The following is a 20,846-nucleotide window of genomic DNA, read 5'->3' as shown; positions in this document are numbered from 1 at the left end:
TCCAGGTAAGGAGGGACCCTTTGAGTCCACAGGCACTGCAGGGGGTCAGAGGCCTAATGATTTGGTCTTTGAGAGAAAATGCATAACTGAAAAGAGCACATTGGAAATCTGGAATTTTTAACTTAGTTTTTAAATTAAATTAAATGTCTTTTTTTTTTTATTTTTTTTTTTTTTTTTGTTTTTTTTTTTATTTTTTTTTTTTTTGAGGGTATGTTTTTGTACTTTTTGTTTTTATTAATAATATATTTTTTTTTTTTTTTAATAATATATTTTTTATATTTTTGCAAATGTCAGCATGGGGCAAGTTGTCACAGATGTTTTAAATACTGTACGTTTATACAATACATAATACTTAAGATAGTATCCAAGACAGTATATGTCTTTATAGAAACTGACTTACAAAAATAAATTCACCCTGAAAAGTTATTAGGGGTGTACCAATACACTCATTCGGTTACAAGATTTTTACAATATGATACTTTCAACAAACTTTGAACAAAGCCAGATCTTTATTTTTTTATTATCAAAATAAAAATCAACAAAAAGTGCCTACATCATGGGTATCGGGTTGGCTGATACCAAATTAGACATATTTATAATTTTATGTATATAGAATTATGCACATATACTTGCACTCTGCCCCTGAATACATACATTTAAAAAGTTCTAAATATTGTATTTTTTAAATAATGTATTTTATGGTTTATTTATCATTAATAATTAATAAACATGAAAGCTCAAATGTATGACATTCTGTGTTTAATATATATATTGCACCATTACCTGATGGTAATTTAAATATGTCTATTTTGTGTGAAATACATATATATTTTAACAAAAACTATTAAGGTCGGTTTCAGTCTCTTTTCGATCGACTAGTTCGAGTAAATGATTCAATGACTCATTTAAAACACAAAAAGATTCGCTTGTTGCCACCTACTGGCTTAAAGATGTAATCACTAGAAAGAGTCACTGAACGAGTTGGCGTACAAATAAACTGATTCTTTTGTAGCGATCAGAATCAAAGATTCGAGTCACTGAGACGATTCTAAATCCTCAGGCCGGTCATGTGACTCAACATGGCGTCATCATGACGTGTAATCGCGCACCTGTAGAATAAACAGATTTGGTCTTCAGTCTTCACGACTTCATGTGAGTGTATATCATTTTAAACATGTTTTTCAAACCTAATGTATTGTGGGGAACATCACTTAGTCCACTATTTTTTAATTATATAAATGCGATTGCATTAGATGGCAAAATGTGAAGCCAAGTGGAATAAATCATGCTAAAACAAGGTAATTTCTAGTGGATATATGAAGAGTTTTTCCAACTTTTTGTTGACAAAGGACACCAAAATACGACGATCCTCTGCAAAATGTGAAGCCAAGTGGAATAAATCATGGTAGATATAGCTATATATATATATATACACACACATACACACACACACACACACACACACACACACACACACACACACACACACTTATAAAGACGCTATATTGTGTACAAAAAGGTCATATAAACACCGAATTGTTTTATAAACAATCAGTTTTGTCACTAGCTGTACTCGTCTAAATAAATAATTTAAAGGAAAAAACACAGGCTAAACTTTCTGATTGATTTCTTTTTATTTTATTACTGTTTAAACACGGTTGTTAGTACTTAATCATGATTAGTCATGATTCTCTTGATTTCTGACCAGAATTAAACAGTAATAATGTCAAATTTGATCTCTTTTTTTTATTTTACGTTTTTCTCAGATATTTACTGGGGACCCCCTGGCGTCCCCTTGTGGTCCCCATGGTTCCAAGTTTGAAAACCCCTGTATTAGAAAAATTATCTCAGATTATTTATCACATCTCAGTGTTTATCACATGTTAGACATTAAGTAGCTGTAGTTAGACAACCGAAAAGAGCCTAAATGCTTCATTTTGATCCAGCATTTCATCCTTAACATTTAACAACCATATTTTTGCGACAAATGGAAAGTGTGCATGTGCTACAAATAAACTCCACTTAGTTAAAAAAAAAATTCTTATTGACATGACTTTAAGAAATGTTTGTGTGCATGTATGGTGCTACCTCTGATTTTTGAGCTGGTAGCTGCTCTGCTTGTATTAGTGTGGATGTGGTGTGGTGTCTGCTGTAGACTGAGTGCCTTCTGAGCAGGACTTGCATTTTTAGGATAATGTGGTGTTCACTATCAGTTTAAACCTGTAGAAGAAAGGTTTCAACAAACTGCTAAAATGTTACGTGAAATAGTAAGATCCTCTGGCAGTGTGATTGGAGCGCTGACAAACGTCTGTTGTTATATCAGAGTTGGCACCGGCGGGACAGAGGCCAAACAGCGCTCTTTACAGAGTTATGAGCTTGCGAATAAAGACAGATTGGGTACTTAAGGGCATGTGTTCACTCCTGTAAATAGCCACAGAGGATGTAATGTGCTCCTATTTTCATTTGATGTTAGTAATTCTGGAATCTATTCAATGTTTATTGACAATAACTCATGTATTTATTTGAATCTATAATGTAAGTAAAATAATCATAAACTTATCTTAATATGATACAATTACATAAAATGCATTTATTCATTAAATCCATTTATTAAATATCTGAGAATAGATATTTTTTAAATAGAGTTTCTAAAAATGTAAATTAAATAAGTAGAATGACCATGAGATTATCTCTTTTAGAAAAATTATATAACAAAAAATAAAGGTAATTGGGTTTTTGTCATCAAATAGGCAAATTCATTGAAACGTGATCATGTTTGATGTTTTTTTTTTTTTTTTTTTGAACATTCAGTATTTTTTTTTTTTTTTTTTTTGGAGAGTGCATCTATGGTAAGGTTTTGTTTTAGTTGAAAGAAAAATATTTTTGAGCACATGAGAGAAATGTATTCATGTGAAGATTAAGGATGGAATGGTGGTATAAATGTCGATCAGACCACACATAAGAAAAAGCGGGTGTTTGACGGGCACCAGAGGGCGCTGACAACCTTATTTGTTTTTAAATAAAACGTGTAACGTGTGTAGTTTCCTCAATGTGATGAGTGAAAACAAGACAAGCTAAGTATATGAGTACTGTATAGATTGATTGTTTTTAAGTATAGTGTCAAAATCATTCAAATAATATAACAGAGATATCTATTCATCTCTATTTATGTTCTGAAGATTCTTTCCATGAAACATAGAAAATAGCAAGTAGACTATATTGTGTTGGCAACATTATAAGAAGTGCAGCATCCTCGTGAAGAGCGAATTCTAGTAAAAATCTTTATAAACCAAGTAGGCTGTTGTTATGATATATTCTATGGTTAAATCACCCTTGCAAATATGATAATGTAAGCATAGTAAACCAAAAGACTACATTGGGTACAATTATGGATTAATTCATTTAGATATTAAAAAAATTAAATTAAAATTTACATGTTTCTTCAGTAGTTACAATAACCATAGTAGGAGTTTTGAAATGGTAAATAATGAAAGGCCTGTCGTTGGTCTTCCTTTCTTCACTTCTGTAATAGAGAAAAAAAAAATGCATCAGAAACAGAGAAGTTGTTTTTCAACAGATCTTTCTTTAACAGCAGTTCACTGAGGATACTTATTGCGACTTTTGTTGTCATGGCACACATGATGTGCTTTCTGGCAGTGGACAGCTGTAGTGTGTTGTAGTATTGTGGTACAAACGGCCACCAGAGGGCACTTATAGATCAGTGTGAAGCGCATCTGAAGCTGATTAAAAGGTGTGAAGGTATTATTCCCATTAACCTTGTGAAAAACTCTTAATAAGTCATTGGAATGAAAAAGAATATATTGAAAAATTAGCTTTTTCGATGCTTATATTGTCACATAGAAGGAAGCTCACTTACAGGCATTTTAATAAACAGGTGATATACATGGAACAGTGCTGGATCAGGGTTATTATTTAAACCCAATACCACAAAAAACTAGATATGTACTGTAGGCATATATATATATATATATATATATATGTATATATGTATATATATGTATATATATAAAAAAATATGTATATATATAAAACATTTCTCATCTTCATTTAGTTTAATATTGTACAAAAATACTATTTAAAATACTATTTATTAAAAATATACAACAAAATTGCTTAATTTAATTTTATGAGCACAATATAACAATAAAACATTCAATTATCAATGTTCAAAATATTAATAAAATTATCAGTGATACTAAAATAACACTGTGCTGGATTTAAGTTAGCAAAAGGCAATGATTTGCTGTGTAGTATGATGGTTAACCCTAGGTTTCAAAAGTAAAAATTCAAAGATTTCCATTTATGCAATTTAAACTGTAGCAGAAATGGCATCTTTGTGATTAAAGCATTAAAAGAATTTGCCTAAATATTACACATTCCAGGTAAAAAGTGGAGAACATCTAAATTAATTTCAGACATTTTGAATGTAAGCCTGCTGAGTAATAAATGAGAGTCTTTTATTTTCTTGAACAAATAATTACTTGACCTTTGTCTGGCCGAAACAATATTCAGCGACATAAATGGTCATTTTAATCTCTTACTTCCATATCTTTTTCTTATTGTTGTGCATGGGATCAAAATGCCATTTCTCTTAAAATTCGCAGAGGCTTAGGTGAGTCTAATAAATCAGGGATTTTGAAGCTCAACAGCAAAGTCATAATTTTCTTTGGCTGTGCGTCTGTGTTTTCAGCACTCGCGTGTTTTTGAATGTCATGTAGGTTAAAAAATCTCTTTCTTCCAACCAAGTAGCAAAGCTCACCTACTCTCAAAATGTTTCAAGCCACAGGTTTGTTTGCCTTTGTGAGGAAGATGCCGAACATTTTCACCCGAGTTGGGGGTTTGCTTTGTTTGTTGATGCTGGATTGAAGGTCTGCAATCAGCCAGATGCTCTGTCTAGGAATAAAGTGTGTTGTCTTGGCATCTACGAGATAATATGTTTAGTTAATCTGCATGATCACACTGGCAAAGTAGGGCCCAATTTGTGATCTTTGAATCTTGTTCAAACCCGAATTTCAGGCCCTGTTTTTGATGGAGCCTCTCCAAATGTTCTCACTCTTAACCGGCTGACATCCAGCTGTTACAGATGGTGGACATTCTGGACCGAACTGGACAATATTAGGTCCAAGTCTCTGTTTCTCAGAACTGAGACCCCAGTGATGAGGCCTGCTGTTTTCCTTTGTGCTGCAGAGAGGTTTACTGTAGATATTCAAGATGGTCTTGTGGTTTTGAGCTTGCTGGAGTCGATCCAGTCATGGCACTCTACATCTATACTGAATAGGGGAATAGAGGAAGCATCTAATGATGAGAAACTGGAACCAATGTGTTTTGATTTCCATGAGAAGACAGTATTTTTGGTGCATGTAATTAGTAAACATGCAGGCTGTCCCACAACAGCCATCAAAAAAGAATAGTTAAAAAAATAAATATTAAATAATTACATTTTATTTAAAGTTTGTTTTATTTTTATTTGTTTTTCACAAAATTAAATTTTGAAAGAGATCCCATATTTGTATTATTTTTAAATCTCAATAAGTATACACAATGATTGTCCCACAAAATTCCTCAAAATTAGAAAATAAATAAAAATAAGTAAATGTATATTTTGAAGGAGACCATATTATTATTATATATCTATTTTTAAAACGACCGAAAAAATTAAGAACATTTAAAAAAATAATTGTAATTATTTTAAATTGACAAAGATTCAGAAAAATTATAATACTTTAGCTATATTTGCTTAAATACTTGACATTGGCAGAAAGACTCAGAAAGCTTTTTATACTCCCATATTATTATTTATAAGATCCAATATTATTATAATATTTATTCAATAATTTGAGAGAACGTTTCAGAAAGTTTCCTACACTTTAACAGAGATCCTGTAATATATTTTTAAAATATAACTGATATTTTGACAGTAAAAATATTTCTTTGATTTACCATTTCAAGCTGGTATTTAATATGTATTGTGTTACCTACAGTACAGTTCTCACAAAAACAGTTTTCCAACCACAAGGCAGGTAACCAGCATACGCTAGATTTCTGACAGATGACAGGCAGAGCGTTTAGAGACACGTCTCGATTTCATTCCTTCATACATTGAGCTGCATCAAACTGCACCAGATATGCACAGACTGTACAGTAAGTAACAGAAAATTTATAGCTAAACATTAATTACCAGGTAATCTCTCGCTTCCTATTGAATTAATAATTTGCCATTCAGAATGTGTGCTTGGTTACTTAGCAACCACCTCCATTAATTTACATTTCCAGCACTGCCATTTGTGCTTATTTTTCATGGTGCTAAATTTCCAATTGGCAATAAAATGTTGGAATTAACATGCAGTGTGCAAATCGAAGGTGTGTATGCCGCTGTGCTTCGTCAGAGTCTGGTGAGCTTGAAGGTGACTATCAGAGCATGTTATGAGGAACTGAGTCTCACTGAAAAAAAAAATGGTGCAGAAACAATTTTTACTCACAAAGTGCTTGTAAATTTCACAAACAGCTATAATATTGTGTCAAAAACTCCCACAATAGTAATAAAAAAAAAAATCAGTTAAATTGACAAAGCTTCATTATTTCTATTATCTTTATAATTATTACTTTCATTAATTTCATTAATTATGATTACCGTCACATATATGGTATTTTGCCAGTTATTATGTTATTATTTGGTGTTTTAAGTTTGTATTCGCATATGCTATCATGCAAAAAATAAATAATAAACTTCAGTAATTACCATTACATATATTATCATTCATAAGGATTTTATTTTGGTTTAAGTTAATTAATGAAATAAAATGAAAATAAAATGAAATTCAGTTTATACATTAAAAAAAAATGTAAAGTAAGAGAAATATTCAGAGAGCATCTCATACTTTAGATGAGATCCTATATTTTTTAATCAATTTTCTAAAATATTTTAAACTGACAGAAAGGTTCAGGAAGCTTCTCATACTTTAAAGGAGATCCAATATTATGAGTTTTTATTAATATTTTACATTGACAAATATTCAGAAAGCTTCTTATACTTTGAGAGATTCCATTTTTAATGATAGTATTTTTTGAAAAATAATATTATAAGGTATTTTTCACAAGCAATTACAAAAAAAAATTAAACGTGAGTTTAAATGAAAAAAGCTGAAATATCTTTTAAAACATACTCCAGTAATTTTAGTTAATTAAAAAACTTTTTTTTTTTACTTTGAAAATAAATACAGTATTCTTTGACTGTGTCACAGTCCCCGAGCTGAGGGAAATATGAGCTGGTATAGCCTATAAAAATGTTTAAAAGTCTCTCTGGTCCTTTTCTTGTGTTTGTATATACTGCAGTTTTAAATTCACCCTGTAGGAGGCATAATTTATTCTGTGACAATTTCAGCATGTTGACTTCCTTTTTATTACAGTCAGCTTCCTTTTTATTACAGTCAGTGGTAGTTTGTCACACACTATGCTGTTGTTTTCAAATTCAGATGTTTTTATTCTGAGAGATGGGTCATATTAATTCTCCACATAACTAGATTTGCTTGTCGAAATTGCACACAGGCTTTGCAGTGATTTGGGGGTCTGGTTTTCTCCCTTCCTCTTGTACACAGAGCCCCGTGCTGTGAAGCGACTGGTGCACCTTATAGATTTCTCCTAAATAAATCATCCTTATGGGACCAAGATGCATTTCACTGCATGAGAGAAGAAGAATGAGGGCAGGAGGATTTATGATGGGAGATGTGAGGCCTTGATGTTGCTGTCAGCTGTTATTGCGGCTGCGCCTCAGGCCTGGAGCGCTTTCACAGGAACGTAAGCTAAGCCTGCGCCGGGCCTGAACTCAGCCAACATGGCCTCCACATCCAAAACAGATCTGCTGTAGGCTTTTGAAGTTCACGCGGCCCAACCCGTCACAACTGCACATTTGTACTTGCACTCTCTCTCTCTTAATGCCCATCCAACTCATTCATCTTTCCCGGGCGGTTTCTCAGCCTGTGGTGCTGAAATATGGCAGATGAACCTGTTACATGTTAGTTTAAGAGATAGTGTAGGTGTAAATTACACAGGAGGCTCTGGCTAACCTTATTTATGAGAGGGCTGTCAGGTGTTTAGGTGTTAGAGCGAGACGTGCAGCTTAAATGGTTTACTCTGCTGTAAATCAGAGCGTGCGTGCGTGCCACATTTGTGCACTGGGGTTTGCACACGTTTACATGTGTGCGCCTCTCTGTTTTTGTGTACCGGATGTTCTGGTAAACTCCACTCGAGCCTCAGACGGAGGCCACCAGCATGGACGGAGCTTGCTGTTATTTCTTTTATGAGTTTAATATCATTTTATTGAAATATGTAGCTCATAAACCCTCTCGTAGTAAGAGTTACCCTTTTTATTGCAGGCGAGCTGAAGCGGATTGTATCTGTCATCAATTTTTATTCTTCAGGTAGTTAGTAGGTTTATATTCTGCACTATTGTACAACATTGGATTTACCTTGATTTTTTCTTTTTCATGCATTTTCATTCAAAAGTTTGTGGTCAGTAAGATTTTTTCTTGTAAGAATTCTTTTATTCAGCAAGGATGCATTCAATTAATCAAAAGTGACATTTATAATGTAACATTTCTATTTCAAATAAATGATTTCTGCTCAACAAAGAATCCTGAAAAAATCATGGTTTCCACAAAAATATTAAGTAGCACAACTGTTACTGAATACATTACATTTTAAACTATACTCAAATAGAAAAGCTGTATTAAATTTCACAATATTATGATTAATATTATTTGATCAAATAAATGCAGCCTTGATGAGCAAGAGTCTTATTTCAAAAACATTACAAAATTTGATCTACCTCACATTTTTGAATGGTAGTGTAATTGCAAGTAAATGAAACATGCCATAGAAATGGAATTTTTTTTTCTTAGCTAATTATTTTGGTTAATTTGTGTTATCAGTCGATACTATAGTTTTATTTTTAAATTTAATTTCATTTTAGATCAATTTGATTTTTTATGTAATTTAACTTAATTTATCTTTATTTGATTTAATTGTGATTCCTTTTTATTTTTTCTTTATTTTTGTTTATATTACTGTTAAATTTAAAAACACAAACAATTTAATAACAAATCTGAAAAACAATATTCATTTTTCATACTTTACTGTATAATGTTGTGATGCTTAATTCACTTGTGGCATTTTAAATGGCTGGATTAAATTGTTACTGTTTTATTTTATAATTTATTATACAAAGTATTATAGAATTTTAATATGGTTATGGCCATATCATGTAGTTAATTTTTGGCTTACCAGTATCTGCCTAGAATTTTAATATCAGTGTTTCCTTCTTTTAAACATTCTTTAAGTCATATTTATATTTCTGTTATATATATATTTATGATTTATATATATATGTGCAGCTGCATTTGACCCAGTGAATGGAGCTGAGCTGATGAATCGGTGTGTGATTCCGAAGAGGATGTTGAAGCACATTGAGAATGAATCATTGAAGCACTAAACCCACTCAGAGCACTTAGAGAGTCTGGATGTGAGCGCTTCTGGGAGACGTGTTGATTTTATACCTGTGGGCGTTTACGATCCACCCTCCATTCATTCTTTGAGTAGCCCAGAATTGGGACAAGCACGTCAGTGAGAAATAATCCCATGTGCTAACACTAGATGTTCTAGCATTGATAGCAATGTCCTACTCTTATATTACATAAAAGAGTACGTTGTATTAGAGGTAACAGTATTTGTTACCATTGTTACATTGTTAGCGTGAGTCTAACGTGTTGCGATGGGAGTCTCTGTGGTTGCTTGTCATTGTCCTCGTCTTGCCTGCAGGTACGGTGTGTCTCTTGTGTCAGGCAGAGCTCAGAGGTATTGTTTGGTAAGTGTTCATGTGTCTGGCTCTTTGCGGGGTGAGGCAGTACCGGACCTCCTCAGCTGCAGGCGGGTACATCTGGACGCAGTCTAAACATGGCACAGGTCTGTCTCATGTGTCTATGACGATCTCACACCAGCAGATTTATGATTTCCAATGTGTGTTTTTATTTGACATATACTCATGCGCTTGCAGGCAGTTTTTGTCTGAAATGAGAGACACCAGCACAGGGCTCAACAGTAAGGATTTTTCTGTTTGCCCTCTTGGTCCAGTAGTCCAAATTTCTATTGGTCCTGCAAATGTTGTCACTGGACCCGGCAGATGTAAATTTGTTTTATTTTAGATATACGTTTATCATTTTAATATTATATGCTACAGTGTAAAGGATCATTATTGGAGTCAGTAAAATTATTTAATGTTTTTGAAATAAGTCTCTTATGCTCACCGGTTGCATTTGTTTCAATATTGTTAAAATTTTCTATTTTAATATATTTTAAAGTGTAATTTATTCCAAAGCTGATGATCACTTGAACCTTCAGACATCATTCTGATTTATTGCTTTAAAAAAGTTTCTTCATGTTGATGTTGAGAACAGTTGCGCTGCTTAGTATTTTTGTGGAAACAGTTTTTATTTTTTCAAATTATTTTTTGCATTCTTTGATGTATACAAATTTTAAAAAAGCATTTTTGTTTTTTAAATATATATTTTTTTGTAGCATTATGAATGTCTTTACTGTCATTTTTGGTTCATATAATGCATTTTTGATGAAAACATCTGAACGGTGTATGTATATTTTTGCTTAATATATGCATGCATAACTTTACATTTTGTTATTAAAATTTATTTTTACTCTTTAATATTTAATATTTATTTTAATATTTTACCATTTAAATTACAAATGTATTTTTTAAACAAATGCTAAGTTTTCTTTACAAAGACTTTTCACCCTCAATTTTCATGGAAGCTTCAACACACTAGATCACACATAACAAAAAAGCCATTTCCAACTCTGTTTAATAAACTCTTTAGGTGAAAAATAATGGCTTATATGACAACATTACTGATTGGTTGTCATTTTTATCCTATTTTCATGCTAAGCCATTCTTACAACTTCAATAACCTTATCTTTGTTAACCTGAAAGCCAAACTTTTAAGTTTGCAAGACCTAAAAATGCATGTACATTGAATGTACATAGCACTAGCCCAAAAAGAACATGTTGCTGGCCTGAAACACACTGTTTTGTTTTCATTACAGTCCTTGTGCCTTGAAATCAGTATGAATAATTTATTACCCGGTCTTTAATGTGTCAAACTCCTGGGAACTATCCTAATTATAAAGTTAATAATTTGCCTACTCAGACAACATCACTTCAAGTCACATCCAGTTCTGAAGAAACTTTATTTTTGCCAATTATTTATAGAATAATGGTCTGAAAAGGAGTAGGTTTTAATAATAATACCCAAACAACAGTTAGTAGCAAAAAATGAAAGCTATAATAGGTATTTGACTTATAGTTTTTGAAGCAATGTAAAAATTCTAAACCTGATGAGACTAATGTGACTTGGTTCTGATTAATATATTCTCACGCTTGCTTTTTCTAACTCTGTGTTTCAGTAGCTCATCCTCACGCTCTGCTTTCCCCATTGCTCTTGTTTGACGCGGGTTATAAAGCACTCTTTTTAGGTTCGGAGACATAAATAACAGCTCGCTCTCCTTTTGGAGGGGATTTCCTGAGGCCCAGGCCACTAGGCCTGATGGAGAGAGACCTGTGAGAGGCCGTGTTAGACTGTAAAGTTTGTATGTACAGTGTGAGCAAGTGGAAAACGTAGGTCTGTGCCCTTCTTAGAAACTCCTGTGAAAACAAACAGCAAACCTCCAATGGCTCGCGGTGTGAGACTTTTGCTCGGAGGTTTGTGCGAATGTGTGTGGCATTCTCTCCTCACTGTTTGGGTAAAAAAGCGAGGGCAGTGACCCACTCCCCCTTCTTCCCCCCTAAATGGTCATCCAGACGAACTAGCTCTCTTTTGTTTCCTCTTTCTGTTCCTCTCCCCCTCCTCTTCCAGTCTGCTTTATTGCACTTGATTCCAAGCGCGGTCATTCCTGAGATGGTGCAGATAGCAGCTGCAGCTGAATTGCCCACCATAAAGCATCCGCAAACCCGCCGGAGCGCTGGCAGTGGGGGCTGGGCCACACCAAGCATTCAGTTCTCTGCAAATTTCTACACTTAAAATTGAATGGTCGTAATCTCCTGGAGTTGTGACTTGCTTTGAATTAGATTGGATTTGCAGAAGGGATGGTTGTGATGGTGTGGAAGATTAATGGTCTGAAATCTTCTGATGTATTGGATCAGATGGGGTTGTGGCATTGTAAGGCAAAGAAATACAAATGTAGCCTCTACTATTGGTACTGGCTAGAGATATGCGAGAGCTGTCAGTCACTATTTACCTGCAGGGGGCGATAGATAGTCAGAAGAGTAATTGCCTGAGAATGTGACTGTGACTGTTTTCTGAATGGAAAACTAAATGACTACTGATTGAATACTGTACTGTATAAATTGTATACTATACTGTGAAAATATTTAGTGAAGCAGTAGGCAAATAATATATAAGTTATAAATGTAATGCTGTTAAATGACCCCATTATGCCACTTGACCTCAACATACTGCATGTTTAAATTAGTTTATTTATTTACATGGTTAATTCAACAATCAACAATAATCCATTTTATTTATTTTATTGTCTATCAGTACATCATATGTTTATTCCAGTTTGGTAATTTAGTTTAATTTCATTTAATTGTTAAATTCATTTATTTATTTATTGATAGATAAATAAATAAATTGATAGATAATTATCATTTATGTATTTATTTATTAATCTGTCAGTACATTGTATGTTTAATTCGGTTTGGGTATTTAGATTAATTTCATTCTAATTTATATTCTATTCATTTCTTCATTCATTTATCTGTTTTCATTTCATGATACATTTAGTCTGGTTATTTGGTTTCATTTTAGTTTCATTTATTTTGAATTTATTATATATATATATATATATATATATATATTATATATATATATATATATATATATATATATATATATATTATTTATTTTGATCCCATTGTTGAATAAAATGTCTGAATATTTGCCTGTCCAATCAAATGAGTCTAGAGATCACATCTCATATTAGGCTACTTAAATACAGAATTCTATGTGTTCTGTTTTATAGTGCTTTTTATTTAAATGTAGTACAGTTATGGGTATTCTATGCTTCGATAAGAACTAGCTTGCTGTGCACAGCATACATACTATGTCATACAGCAATTGTAAGTAATAAGCTATTCCGAATATAGCCTGTGCAGAAATGCATGCACGCACACGCTTAATGTAGCATAACACACTTTAAATACTGTTCTGAAGTATGTATTTTTTCATAAATTATGAAGATGTCCAATTACATTTGCCTTGACTTGCCTTTAGTTCCAGTATGATAAATGAACTGCTAGTTCTTACTTTTTTTTTATCCCTTGAATCATTTAATTGTAATGCCCAGAGTTGCAGCTTTTTTACACGCATAAAAAAACTTGATGCTTCCCCATACATTAAACAAGCATGTATTGCCAGTATGCTAGTATTGTGTATTCTCACTGTCTTTCAAGGCTACCACTAAAGTTTCTGTAGACATTGCCAATTTCACTTTTGTTGCAACTCGCATGTTGACCTCACACATAGCTGACAAATAACTCCTCTGGTTTCTGTGGCTTCTCCTCGCTTCATCACGGCCCCGTGACTATGATTGACTGAAAAACACACAGAGTCGTGGGGAGCAGGTGAGCAAGACCGGGCGGCTTCATCTGGCAGCCGTTCCCGTGTGATCCCTCAGCAGGAGGAGGAATGCACGGTGCCTTGCAGGTATGGCCACCTCCCAGACAGATGAGCCTGGTGACAGGAGGGACCCAACAACCTGCAATTCTGCTGTCTGACATGATCCGTCAATGTCCCCCTGTCGCCCCCGCGACTCATGCAAACACAACTCCCCTGTACAAGCATGCAGAGGTTGTTTTCTAAAAGTAGGCCTACAGGAATTGGCAATAATGAGCAGGTTCACTCACACCTGTGATGGCACGCACACATGAAAACAAACAGTTTCCTTCATTTTGCACAAGCTGTTGACTCAGAGCTTCGACTGAGAAGAGATTGAGGAAATGGGAGGAATGCAACAGAGTTTTTAGATTCCTCTCCAGGGCGCTTATCTGGCCTGTCTGATTTTGTCTCTTGATAAAACGCGTCTGTTTGTTTTATCTATTTCTTGAGGGCCTCTTTGAACAGCAGACAATGACATGCTGTCTTGTGATCATCCCGACACCAACCAGCCACAAGGTGGCACTCACCCTCAACAAGCAACTACTATCAAGTTCACAAGCCTTTTTTCCCCTCCACACTGCTATGAGCATGCTGATGTATCATGGTGCAATGAAAAGGAGGAAATGAGAGGGGAGACATAAAAGTGTTTGGTGCATGCAGGGACTAATGGAGTCTACCTTTGCCAGTACATTAGGAACAAAACAAGAGAGGTGAGAGGGAGAACGCCACCCGTCCGAGACAGAGCGGTCGTGCCCTAATGGAGAAGGGAAATAGAAGTCGGTGTCAGTGAAATGCCAGGCCTCTGGCTGTGTTGTTGATACATTTGTTTCCTGTTAGTCCACTTATTTATGGTCAAGGGTTTCTTCATTGCCACACAGTGATTCATTACGTGCAAAAATGAGGTCAGGAGAAAGGTTGTGGCAATTAGTTAAGTTTTTGTTGCATTTTATGCCCTCAACCTGATGTGTTCACGTTCTGCTTCAGCTTTGAAAATGTGACACTTTTTTTAGGGCTCAAGAATAAGTATGGCCCGCAGGTCCAGGGTCGGTCCGAGAGGATTTTCAGGACAGAGCTGTGTTCTCGCTATGTTCTTTGAACTTGTAAATATTACTAATGTGTTGTTTTCTATGCTAAATGTTTCTAATATTTTGCTGTCACATAACCTCATCACTGCACATTAGTCTGATATTAGTCTGCTTTCAGTTTGTTCATCACACTGGAGATGAAAGTTCATTGCTATGTGGGATGCAATATTCCATGCAATAAGCTCTCCTTTTTTATTATTTATTTACATTTTAATTAATTTAATTTTTTTGTTTATTGCATTTGAAATGATTTGGGCAAAAATGTATGAATATTTGAGTCTGCTCAAATGATGAATCAAGAATAAGATAAAAATCACAGCTCATATTAGGCTACTTCTTGCTTTGGAGATGGATGTGCATTGCATTGTGGGATATAGTATTCCACACATTAAACTGTTTATTTTGAGAAACAGTAGGTTTTATGAGTATTCTGTGCATACTGACAGTGTGTATCTATGTACTGTATGCATAATATATTGCAGCAATGGTAAGAGTGTTGTGGTAGTGTACTGTTTCACCATGCTGAAATCCATGCACGTGCAGTTTACATTCAATATAGCTTACTATAAGATTATATCTACTCTTCCAGCAGTATACAGTGTGTATAGCACAGTATGTCAATGTCCTGTATGCAGGGAATACTAGACATTTGTCTTGACTTGACCTTCTGTTTCCAGTATGATTAATGAACTGCAATTAACATCAATTTTTAACATCTTTTTCTCGACTCGTTAGCACGTAATGACAATTGTTATTTTAATTAAAATGTGAATTATAATTAATTTCCAAGATAACCGGATGCTCTTCACTGCATATAAACACGAACCAACGTAATAAAGTATCGCTTTGAATTCTGCTGATTTAAATGTTGACAAAATAACATTATTTACATAATTGCAAGATTGACTGATAGTCATGGAAACATCTTTAAGATGGGTTTGAAAATGACTAACAAATCAGCAATGTTTTGCACCATATGCCATCGATTTCCAACAAAAATGTTTATGAATGTAGCTATTATGCTACATCAGAGCAATATAATTTCCAGCTGTTATTTCAAGTGAAAATACGGAATGTATATAAAAATATCAATTAAAATAAATAATAAAATGATTTCAAGTTTATAGATTATAAAATATTATAAATATTTTTCTAGGTCATAAAAATATACTGCTACTGCTAAAATACAAATTAATAAGAAACTATATGAAACTATATTATGTAATACAAATTTTGTGTCAGTGCAAATATTATGGTTGACCACTGCTTTCAATAAAGACTGGTCTTTTAGCTTTACAAAAGGTGTATTTTTCTCACTTCTACCTGCATTACTGATTGATCATTTCTTTACAAGTTTAAATGATGATGCACCTTTCATGTGTTTTGCAAGTGCCAGCAATTCAGCCATGTGCTTTTTCCCCTGTTCTAGTTTTTATAGGCCAAAAGAATGTGAACTGATTTATGATTCCCTTATGTGCTGAATGCACATATTCTGCACATATTCTGCACATGTGGACACGAACGTGCACCTTTTCTTCTGTGTACTAGTGCACAGTTAGGACCGGACTAGTCATGTAATGACGCATCCATTTGCATACAACATGCAAATCACACACTGGGCCCAAAGAGATTTGCGACCTTTCGTATTCCCCTGCGCCTGGTAAAAACACGCTTATGAGTGTGCGAGACACGCAGAAACATGCACGTGTGAGCGTTGGTGCACAGCCGGGAGCACGGTTTGTTGTTTCCGTGTCTCTCTGCTGTGGCTTGTGGGCCTGATCGATGCTACTTTACTTCTTCCCTCGGATTCAGTCGAGTTCAACGGGAGGGGAAGGTGATTTATCAGTGGGGAAAGAGAAGGTGGAAGAGATAGAGCGAGGGGAATTAGAAATGGAGATGGAGAGCGTGTTGGAGAGAAAAAGAGAGAGAGAGCCACAAACACATTATGAGGGGGAGGCAAGAGCTGCGATACACAGATGCAGCGCAGGGTTGCCGGAGATACAGGGGGAAGTGAAGCGTTATATCACAGCGATGAAGAGCTGCTGAGAACTGAGATAGCAGCAGGGCAACCCAAGTATGACCCAAACTATTTGCACATGCCATGCATACCGAAACATGCTGTATGTTTTCCATTACGGAGCAACTCTCTGCCTTGCTGCAAGAATCATGAGTAAGAGTGCAGGGCAGTGGAGAGAACGCCGCACTGTGAAGATCTCACATGAGACACCTGTTAAAACTTGGTGCAATCCATCATATAGCCACTACCTGCTGCAGGCCAGACGAGACAGCTGTCCCTCAGGTCCTCTCCTTGTCCTCGCGTTTGCCCTGCTGCAACAGGTGTTTACGCAAACACAACGTGTGAGCGAAACCACCAGACTAGATGAACTCAGAGTTGAAGAATTGGCTCCCTTTAAATTCATGAGTGTGGTTTTGGATAGAATTGGAGGCTAGATGAAGTAAGTTGAATTGGAGTGGCATGATGTACTGCTAATTTTTTGAGAAGGACCTGTTTATGGAAAAGTTCTTTATTTTTTGTAATTTAATTCAAAAAAGCAAACTTTTTTTATGGTGTAGATTCATTGCACACAAACTGAAATATTTCAAGAGTTTTTTGTTTTAATTATGATGGTTACGACTTACAGCTTAGGAAAATTAAAAATTCAGTATCTCAAAAAATTTGAATATTTTCTCAAAGATCAATCAAAAAAAGATTTACAAAACAGAAATGTTCAAGATCTCCAAAGAAGGTTTAATTGTGCACTCAATACTTGGTTGGGGCTCCTTTTGCAGGAATTACTGCTTCAATGCGGCGTGGTATGAGGGTGATCAGCCTGTGGCACTGCTGAGGCATTATTGAAGCCCAGGTTGCTTTGATAGCGGCCTTCAGCTCCTCTGTAGTTGTTTGTCAGATGTTACTTATCTTCCTTTTCACAATACCCCATAGATTCTCTGTGAGGTTCAGGTCAGGCATGTTGGCTGGCCAATCAAGCACCACTTGGAAGTGGTTTTGGCACTGTGGGCAGGTGGTAAAGTCCTGCTGCAAAATGAAATCAGCATCTCCATAAAGCTTGTCAGCAGATGGAAGCATGAAGTGCTCCAAAATCTCCTGGTAGATGGCTGCATTGACTCTGGACTTGATAAAACACAATGAACCAACATCAGCAGACGTCACAGCACCCCGAATCATCACTGACTTCAGAAACTTCACACTGGACACTGCTCATTCTGTGCCTCTCCAGTCTTCCTCCAGACTCCAGACCTTGATTTCCAAATGAAATGCAAAATTTACTTTAATTTAAAAAGAGGACTGTGGACCACTGAGCAACAGTCCAGTTCTTTTTCTCCTTACCCAAGGTGAAATGCTTTTTACGTTTTTTTTCTGGTTCAAAAGAGGCTTGGTTCTAGGAATGTGACAGCTGTTGTAGTTTTTTTGATGAAGTCTTATCGTGATGACTCTTGATGTGCTGACTCCGGCTTTAGTCCTCTCCTTGTGAAGCTCTCCCAAGTTCTTGAATCAGCTTTTCCTGACAATCTTCCCAAGGCTGTGGTCATCCCTGTTGCTTGTGCACCTTTTCCTACCACACTTTTTCCTTCAAGTCAACTTTCTATGAATATATTTCAATACAGCACTCTGTGAACAGCCAGCCCTTTCACCAATGATCGTCTGTGGCTTACTCTCCTTGGAGGGTGTCGATGATCGTCTTCTGGACAACTGTCAAGTCAGTAGTCTTTCCCATAATTCTGGTTGCATGTTCTAAACTAGGAGGAACCCAGTATTTATACTCAAAATTAATCAAACTAATCAAGCTCAAAATGGAATATTCAAATTTTTTAAGATACTGAATTTTTTATTTTCTTAAGCTGGCAGTCGTAACCATTAGAATTAAAACTAATTAAATATTTGAAATATTTCAGTTTGTGTGCAATGAATCTAGAATGTAAGAAAGTTTGCTTCTTTAAATTAAGTTACAAAAAATAAAGAACTTTTCCATGATATTAAATTTTTTTTTTGAGATGTACCTGTAAAGTTGATTGCCTTGAAATTCCAAGAAATTCGACACATGCAGTGCATTCTGGGAAAATAGGCGTTCTTTCACCCTCATCTATCTATCTTTGTCCATCCTGCCGTGTAAATCTTCCTGTCTGTCTGTGTTTCTATCTACCTGTATGACCTTTTATTTTCTATTTCAAATTACTTTTATGTGGCTTTCTTCAAATTACTTTTCATTTTATTTCTTCTTCCTTACATTTAAATTTGAATTGCAGGTCTGCATCCTTTTTGTTATACCTCACTTCAAATAAAAATTCAAATTTGTGAATTTAATTTTCATTTAATTTCCGAATGGTTAACTTCTCAGTTCTTTGCTTTGAATGTGTTCATTGTCTATTGAATTTCTGAGTTTACAATAGTTAAGTCAGACCTCTGATGATGTCACCGCATCGCACTTGAGGTTGCCATAACAACAGTCTTATATCAGGTCTGCATTTCTGTTTAGCCCTAGTTTATAGGCTCAGTAAGGAATAACACATCGAAACGGGGTCTAGACATGTTAGACGCTTAGTGCTAATAATCTGCGGTTTAGCTGAAATCCCTCCGATTATCTTTCTCTTTTACTTCCTCTCTTGCTTTCTCTCTTGCATGCCCCCCGCCTCCCCTTCCTTTCCAACTCTCTCTCTCTTTTGATGGATGGATCACTCTTGTACTTCCAATCTGCTATCTCGCCTGATGCGGTTAGGGTCTCTGACGCTGCTGCAGGCAGAGGGAGGGAGGGAGGGGTAGCCGAGCAGGATGAGGACGGGGTGATGTGGAGGACACGACATCTGGAAAACAAGCAAATGAAAAAGAATGCTCGGGCACCGCGCTACAGCAGACAGACAGCACGTGCCGCACAAACAAACAATCTCAGCATGGCTAGCATCAGCTACTGCGTTACACGCACCAGGCTACACCAGTGCAAGCCTTTTGTGTTTTAAAAAATTTATTTTGCTTTGATGAGTATAAAACAGAATGCATTGAATCTGAGTATAGATCATTCTCAGCCTGTCAGTGTTCAAGGTGAAGTGCAAGTCAATGACCAGCAGAGGGAGCTGTTTGCCTCAGTCAGGTTTTCAAGGGCTGTCCTGTACCTGAATGCTAATGAGCACTGTGATGATAATTGAATAACCTGCAGATACATGTTTATAATTCAAATTAATAGATGCAATAAATGATGCTATGCAGACAAGGGTTTCATTAATGCACTCAATGTGGTGATCTGTGAACGTGTTGTCGCATTTTTATAAAATGATCATAGTTGTATTTTACCCGAGACATCGCATTTATAAGCTTTATTGTAGTTTCTTGACATGCCAGAAAACCACTGATGAAAATAATATAACGGACTTTAGCTCAACATATTTAATTTGACATAAAAATGAGGCTGTATGCTGTTTAATGGGTTGTATGATATAATATGTTTTTTTTTTTTTTTTTTTTTTTTTTTTTTGGTGTGGTATTTTTTTTGCAGTAAAACATAAATTATGTAAGTTATGAGTGTTATAGGTTATTTAGGATATTTTGACTTTTTTTTGTTTTGTTTGGGTAAAGAATGTAAGGGATAGCTGGGGTAAAGCAGTGTTTCCTTTTGTTCAAACAGAAAAGGAAAAATAATCTGCTATTAAGCTTCCACAACTTTCCAAAAGAGGAAATCTAAGAGAGAGGAGCCAAATTTATTTTGAGAAGCTTGACTTCTCACACAGTATAAAAAGGCAAATGAATAGCCTTTTTTAATGAAAAATCCAATTTCATTAAGTGATCTAGCAGCCTAATTAACATATTAAATATATTAAAGTAAATATTGGCAGTGACAGTCTGTTTCTTCTTAGTTTAATATATAACCCTTATAAAAATCATATCATTTAATCTTTATAGTTTTTACAGAATTTACAGATGAGGATGTTGCTAATACCAGTTCGGGGAAGGTGCATTATTGCTCTTAACTACATTGCAGCAGTGTTAACTAGATTTTGTTCATTTTTT

The 20,846-nt window shown here is 35.1% G+C and overlaps 1 long non-coding RNA gene across 1 annotated transcript in view; it reads left to right on the top strand.

Moving 5' to 3' along the window:
- Positions 1–1,031: 1,031 nt before the first annotated feature.
- Positions 1,032–20,846, top strand: part of LOC122135117 — a 59,477-nt gene continuing 39,662 nt past the window's right edge. Inside the window, exon 1 of the long non-coding RNA XR_006153346.1 lies at positions 1,032–1,152. This is a non-coding gene — a long non-coding RNA (uncharacterized LOC122135117). The remainder of the gene's footprint in view (positions 1,153–20,846) is intronic.

The sequence above is a fragment of the Cyprinus carpio genome, chromosome A23 (genome assembly GCF_018340385.1).
Source record: "Cyprinus carpio isolate SPL01 chromosome A23, ASM1834038v1, whole genome shotgun sequence".
NCBI classification, from domain to species: domain Eukaryota; kingdom Metazoa; phylum Chordata; class Actinopteri; order Cypriniformes; family Cyprinidae; genus Cyprinus; species Cyprinus carpio.
Note: the sequence above shows the minus strand (reverse complement) of the source record. Positions and strands in the feature narration are given on the sequence as shown.